The following is a 6,278-nucleotide window of genomic DNA, read 5'->3' on the forward strand; positions in this document are numbered from 1 at the left end:
CGTATTCCCTGGTGCGATGGGAAACTCAAAGCCCCGTAGTTCTGGTAGAAAATGTTTGTGTGTTGGTTGATTTTATTTATGAAAACTTTTTAATGCGCTTTGGCAAAAAACTTTGTTTGACTAAAAAAAAAAGGAAAGACTCGTGCCTGAGAGATGGTACCCGTTTGAGGAAAAAAAAATTATTGAGCGTGTATGAACGCGAAAACAGTGAAGTTTGATGAGTTGAGATTGATTTTAAGTTGTGGAAGACAAACAACCGGTAGGCAAGGCACATGGCCAGCGTTCGATCATTTGAGAGATTCCGCCGGTCCCCTTTTAAATCCAAATTATTTAATTATAAAAATCTGATTGGAACTCTATGAAACAAACTAAACTAAAATATTTTGCATCGTGAATTCGATATCAATTTTCTTTTAATATACCCCTCTTAAAATACTAAAACATCACCGATTCATATGTATACCACTATCAGTATGCATATATAGATCATGTCAAAGAGAACAATTCATAAACTATGGTTACAACATATATATCGTACACATATGATTAAGTTTCAAAGCATCCACTCACATGCATCATATCATATAACTAATCAATAACAAAATTGATCCATAAAATTCAGCGCACCGAGAACACAATTCATATTCAAAATATATATAAACACATTATCAAAACACACAGAATCATAGATAACATAGAACACGCAAAAGAAAAGGAAGGCTATACTCAATATCACTAAAAGCAGTTCTTAATATGAGATTGTTAAGCGCTCTTACTTGATTTTGCAGTGAATTTCCTAAATTTGATAGTTTGCTCCTCTTCTCCTAAGCCTATCAGTTTCCCTTCTTTCAATTTGCAGGTTCCTATTTTTTGTATTGCGACTACTGATTTTGAATCAAAGTAGTGAAAAACGCAGCACTGCTGCCGTTCTTGTCCTGTGGTTTTTTGGTTTAGTCTCCTCTAATTTTCTGCCTCAAATCTTTTGTGTTTTTTTTGTTCTCTTTTTTTGTGATGGTTTGATTTATAGTGATGATTATGATTGATGAAGGTTGGTATGGAAGAACGTGGCGCAGCAACAAACTGCTACTGCGTTTTCTTTCTCGGTTGATTTTTGGTTCTCAGTTTTTTGGTTCTCCCCCCCTCCTTCTTTTGTTGTGAAACTCTTGTTATTTATAAGCAAATGAATTAGGTTAAATATTTGAAAGTGAAATGCATTGCAAATAATATAACACTAACCATGAAGTCAAAATTTGGGGTATGACAAGTTGCAGGAATGCACTACAATAAAGTGTGATAACAGCTCATCAATTAAGTTGTCTAAGAATCCAGTGATGCATGGAAGATGTAAGCACATTGATGTGAGGTATCATTTCTTGAGGGATTTTGTTGAGAAGGCAATCAATGATGATTTTATTCCTTGACATAGTGTCTATATATACATCATATACCCTACTATATATCAGAAACAAATCTGATTCATATCTCCCCTAATAATGAACAAGATACCAAAATAATTTACAACAAATAAATCCTAATTTGTAGTTGATTTGTTTCCTAACTTACTACTGATATGATTATCAAATTACAGCTAAATTACAGCTAATTCCAACACCCCCCCTCAAGTTGGAGCATGTTGGAATTAGCTGTAACTTAGCTGTAATTTGATAATCATATCAGTAGTAAGTTAGGAAACAAATCAACTACAAATTAGGATTTATTTGTTGTAAATTATTTTGGTATCTTGTTCATTATTAGGGGAGATATGAATCAGATTTGTTTCTGATATATAGTAGGGTATATGATGTATATATAGACACTATGTCAAGGAATAAAATCATCATTGATTGCCTTCTCAACAGATTTGACTAGAGAAGGAGTGGTAGAGCTCAGCCACTGCAGTACAATGGAGCAAATTGCTGACATCATGACCAAGCCATTGAAGCTTGAAACTTTTTGTAATCTTAGAGATAAGCTAGGTGTATGTGATGCTCATAGCTTAGAATGATTGCTTTATGTTACTTTTGTATAAACTGATCACATGTGTTCAGTTTAGGGGAGTGTATGTTAGTGTTGATTAGCTTGAGGTTAGGCTCAGCAGGCTCATGGCGTGCCAATGAGCAAGGATGCGCGCGCAAGGCAAGCAGGCTTGGCCTGAGGTTACTTAGTTAGCAAGTTAAGCACTTGTATGTGTGTGTGCTTACTTGTATGTCTTGTACTCCTATATAAGGACATGTTATGAGATGAATAAACTAGAGAATACCATTTTGGAACCAACAAACACTACTACAAAAAATGCATTTTATAGCGCTTATTTTGAGCTTTTATAGCGTTTAAAAGCGCTATAGATGTTGGCGCTATTATATGTCTGCTGTCTATTATAGCGCTTTCAGAAAACGCTATTGTAAGTAATAAAACGCTATAATATATGATTAAGGCGCCTTGGCAACATTATTTAATATCGGTTTAAGGACGAAGCGCTATTAAAGGTTCCATCTTTAATAGCGCCCGTGAATAAAAAGCTATTATATGTCATAAAGTTCAAAAGCTTCTATAGCGCCCGCGTGCAAAGCGCTGTTGTAAATATGTTTTATTCCAAACCTTTTACAGCGGTTTATAAAGAAACGCTATTGTAAGTCTTACGTTTTTTTTTAATTCAAACCTGGAGGTTTTTTTTTTTATTATTCAACCTGAAGCTTTTTTTTTTAATATGTAAAATTGGAGTTATTTTTTAATATGTAAACCTAGAGTTAATTTCAAATTTAAAAACTAGTAAATAACATCAACTAAATTTATAGAGAATAGAAAGTATTTTTTCAATATAACATGAAAAATATACTAGATTTGGTCTGAAACAATATTTGAGTACATCTAACCAACAAAACAAACTTATGCTAATACAAAGGTCCTTATGATCCTCAACCTTAATCAGATTAAAACAACCAACCACAAGACAACAAAATTGATTTACTACAAGCTCCCAACAGTCCATTTCCTGCAACCGGTTGATGATCGTCAGAACACCACAGCAAACAAATTAAATTTAACCTAAGCATTCCTCTGCCATTTTACAACCATGCCAGCTCCTCTCTCATGTTTTCAAGAAGTTGCTGAAATATACTCAATATAGTCAATATGTTGTGTTCATGAGAGATTGATCCAAATTTTGTTTCAAATTAATATTATACTAAAGAGAAAATGAGTATAACATCATATGCAAATCAAGATGCAAGAAAAAGTTAACCAAGACCACGACACCTAACTCACTTAAAGCACAACCAGTTTAACACTAAAACAAAACACCAACCTATGTCTCGCATAAAGCACACCTCACAATTATAACACCACCATAAGAGCAACCACTCAAAACTATATATAAAGAGTAAAATATAGGTCCTGCGACTAGACCAAACACAATAGCAAAGAAGAGAAGGCTGGAAGCCACTCACCTCAACACAAACAATTGTAGCAGCTTTGTGCACAAACACAATACAAATTTAAAAAATAAAAATAGCAACTGCACACTTCATGTAACTTATCCACTTTTGTTTCCTACCTTAAAATTTTTGCCTCAGGAACAATATTTGTGACCATATAATATTTCCATTCCTCCTTCACTTCATGCAACTTATCATTAGAGAATAAAAACTAACATAACATCAAATACTTTATAGAGAATAAAAAGTACTTTTCCAAACACATTTAATCTTGACAGAAGCATAAGGCATGTAGTATTTCAGTTGAGCAACGCACCAATAAAAAATTAAACAAACTTAGTTCAGAAGTATAGTATCTCAACTCAGCAACAAAAAATAATCCAACAACACTCGAGTTCTTCAATTAATTATAGTCAGCAGAACTATGTATGGCATATTGGTATTCATTTCTCTAGTCAAAATTACATTGTCTCTAAACTAAAGTTGCAACGTGCAATTAGTGTTATTCCTATAATCCTATAACAGACTACACTTCCATTTCAACCTACCTATGTGATTCAACTTTCAGTAACAAGTATGCTAAACCAGAAAGATAATAACTATTAAAAGTTACATATACATTTAGCCTATAGTTTAATTCAACTAGTAAAAGAAAGAAATAAACAACTCACATACCTAAGCCACTAGACCAAGAGTTGTTTTTGACTGATAAATAACTCTCATTGACAACAATCTTTGCCAATTAGTTCTTCGATAAGCCAAAAGTAAGATGAAGTAAATAAACACCACAAAAAAAAGAAGGAAGGCGAGGAAGAGAAGATTTGCCATCATCTTCTTTCTTCCCTCAATAGGCAAAACATTGGTAGTTTTATTACTTAGTCAAGACAATAGGCATACTATATGAACTCATGAATATTACAAATAGACAATTCACAAACTTAATATTGCACAGATTGAGTATGGGAACTTACTTGATGACGTCGACGAGGATGCAAGTGATCTCTTTTTGTGGCAACAACTTCTAGCAATGTACACAACTGCATGAAAAACGGGAAAAACCAAAAAGAGATGTAAGAATTTAGAGAAAAAAAATGAAGAAAACGGAAAATCAATCAAACATTTCCTACATGAGCTACACCCAAAAACAAACACCTAATAATCATCCACCACTACACACCACAATATTACCAACAAACCAAACCAGCATAACTACTCAAAGCAAACTGCAAAGTTTCGCTAGTGATGCACCTTTGATCTAAATCATGTAGAAATTTGACAAACAAAAAAAAGTAAATATGATAATTACATGTCATGCCCCTGTCTAACCTTATAAAGATGGATTGGCAAAAATATGTGTAGAATATAGATACTAAGTTTTCCCTAGATATACTGAAGGTTCTTTATAATTTTAGGAGTCATTGATCTCTCACATTTCCTAATGTGGAATCTTCCTACCCAACTACTACTCAATTCTATTTCGGTAACCAATCATTTAGCATTTGTAAAGCAAAATACGAAATGAGTCACTCAAACTGAATCACAAATTGATATCATTGAAATCTTGCTATCTTTCTACAACTATAGTTTGGCTTGAATGAGCATAAATGATCAAAAAATAAAAAAGATCAAGTGAATCAACACATCTATCTCATTGGAAGTCTCCTATATTCTCACCCTTTTCCTATCAGTAAATTTTCTCTACATTCTTTATAAAATACACCACCTCATTCTAGGCACTTGAAAGTCCCTTAGAGGAGCTCGGGTCGAAACTATTGTCCTCTTTACCACTCTTTTTACATATACAAGCCTTCCAATCTCTGATATAGGTAATTCCCTTAACCTGCAGATGTGTAAGTTCAATGGTGAGCAAAATTGATTTTCACTGAGATACAGACACAGGCACGCGCGCGTGCGCACACACACAAAATCACAACTTCAAGGCCTCCAATTTCGATTAAAAATATGTTAAACTAAAATGAATGAAACACGAACGAAAATTAGAAAGGAAATGGATATACCTGACTTCAGCTCCATAACGAAACACTTATAGGCATTTTGTAAATAAGGTTCAGGCAATGATCAATGTCGGCTATATTAAATAAGCAAAGAATTTCTAAACCAGAACACAGAGTATAAGGAATTTCTAAATAAGCAAAGAAAACTATATTCAATAATAAGGCATATGGAATGCTTAAACCAGAACACAGTCAATAAATATCCCAATATACAAAAGCAAACTTGAAGAAAACCACTTCACCCCAATACAAATCTATCTCCCTATGATAGAAGCAAAATCCTCCCTCTACTCCTAAAGATAGCATCTCCATAAGACAAATAAGATAAGCATTTGAGCTTCAGAATTCAGTTATCTAAGATAAGTATAATAGAGTGAACCACTCCGAACATTGCCACAAAAGTGAATTTAGCATTTGATTTGTAATTACCATGAGTAGCATATTTCTCACAGATTCATATGCTTTGGAACCTGATGGACAAAACCAAAATGACCAAAACAAGTAATGATTACACTTAATAATTCCTTATTAATTTAATCAATTATTATTCAACTGGGATGATAGATCAAGACCTGGAGCATATGCACAAAATATATTCAATTTCAATTGTAAAAATAAGTATCAAACCATATATTGTGATATAGAACTAGTAAAAGTGTGCAAGATGGACAAAAACAATGAGATAGTTATTAAGTGTGCAATACCTATCCCAAAAACAATGAGGAAAATACATTTGAAAATAGAATTACATTTTTCCTTGAAACAATAAGATAGTGTAGTTGATTTACTCAAGAGTAGACATGACTTGATGAAATTACTACAAAGAAGG

The 6,278-nt window shown here is 33.2% G+C and overlaps 1 long non-coding RNA gene across 2 annotated transcripts; it reads right to left on the bottom strand.

The window, feature by feature from the left end:
* Positions 1 to 2,820: 2,820 nt before the first annotated feature.
* Positions 2,821 to 6,064, bottom strand: LOC123911536. 2 transcript variants are annotated; one of them, XR_006810559.1, is made up of 4 exons: positions 5,453 to 6,064; positions 5,109 to 5,274; positions 4,406 to 4,471; positions 2,821 to 3,107 (listed from the first exon to the last, which is right to left on the bottom strand). It is a non-coding gene; the product is annotated as an uncharacterized LOC123911536 (long non-coding RNA). The 2 variants fall into 2 exon arrangements; XR_006810558.1 differs by having other exon boundaries at positions 5,109 to 6,064.
* Between the last annotated feature and the right edge of the window lie 214 nt (positions 6,065 to 6,278).

The sequence above is a fragment of the Trifolium pratense genome, linkage group LG2 (assembly GCF_020283565.1).
Source record: "Trifolium pratense cultivar HEN17-A07 linkage group LG2, ARS_RC_1.1, whole genome shotgun sequence".
Taxonomy (NCBI): Eukaryota; Viridiplantae; Streptophyta; class Magnoliopsida; order Fabales; family Fabaceae; genus Trifolium; species Trifolium pratense.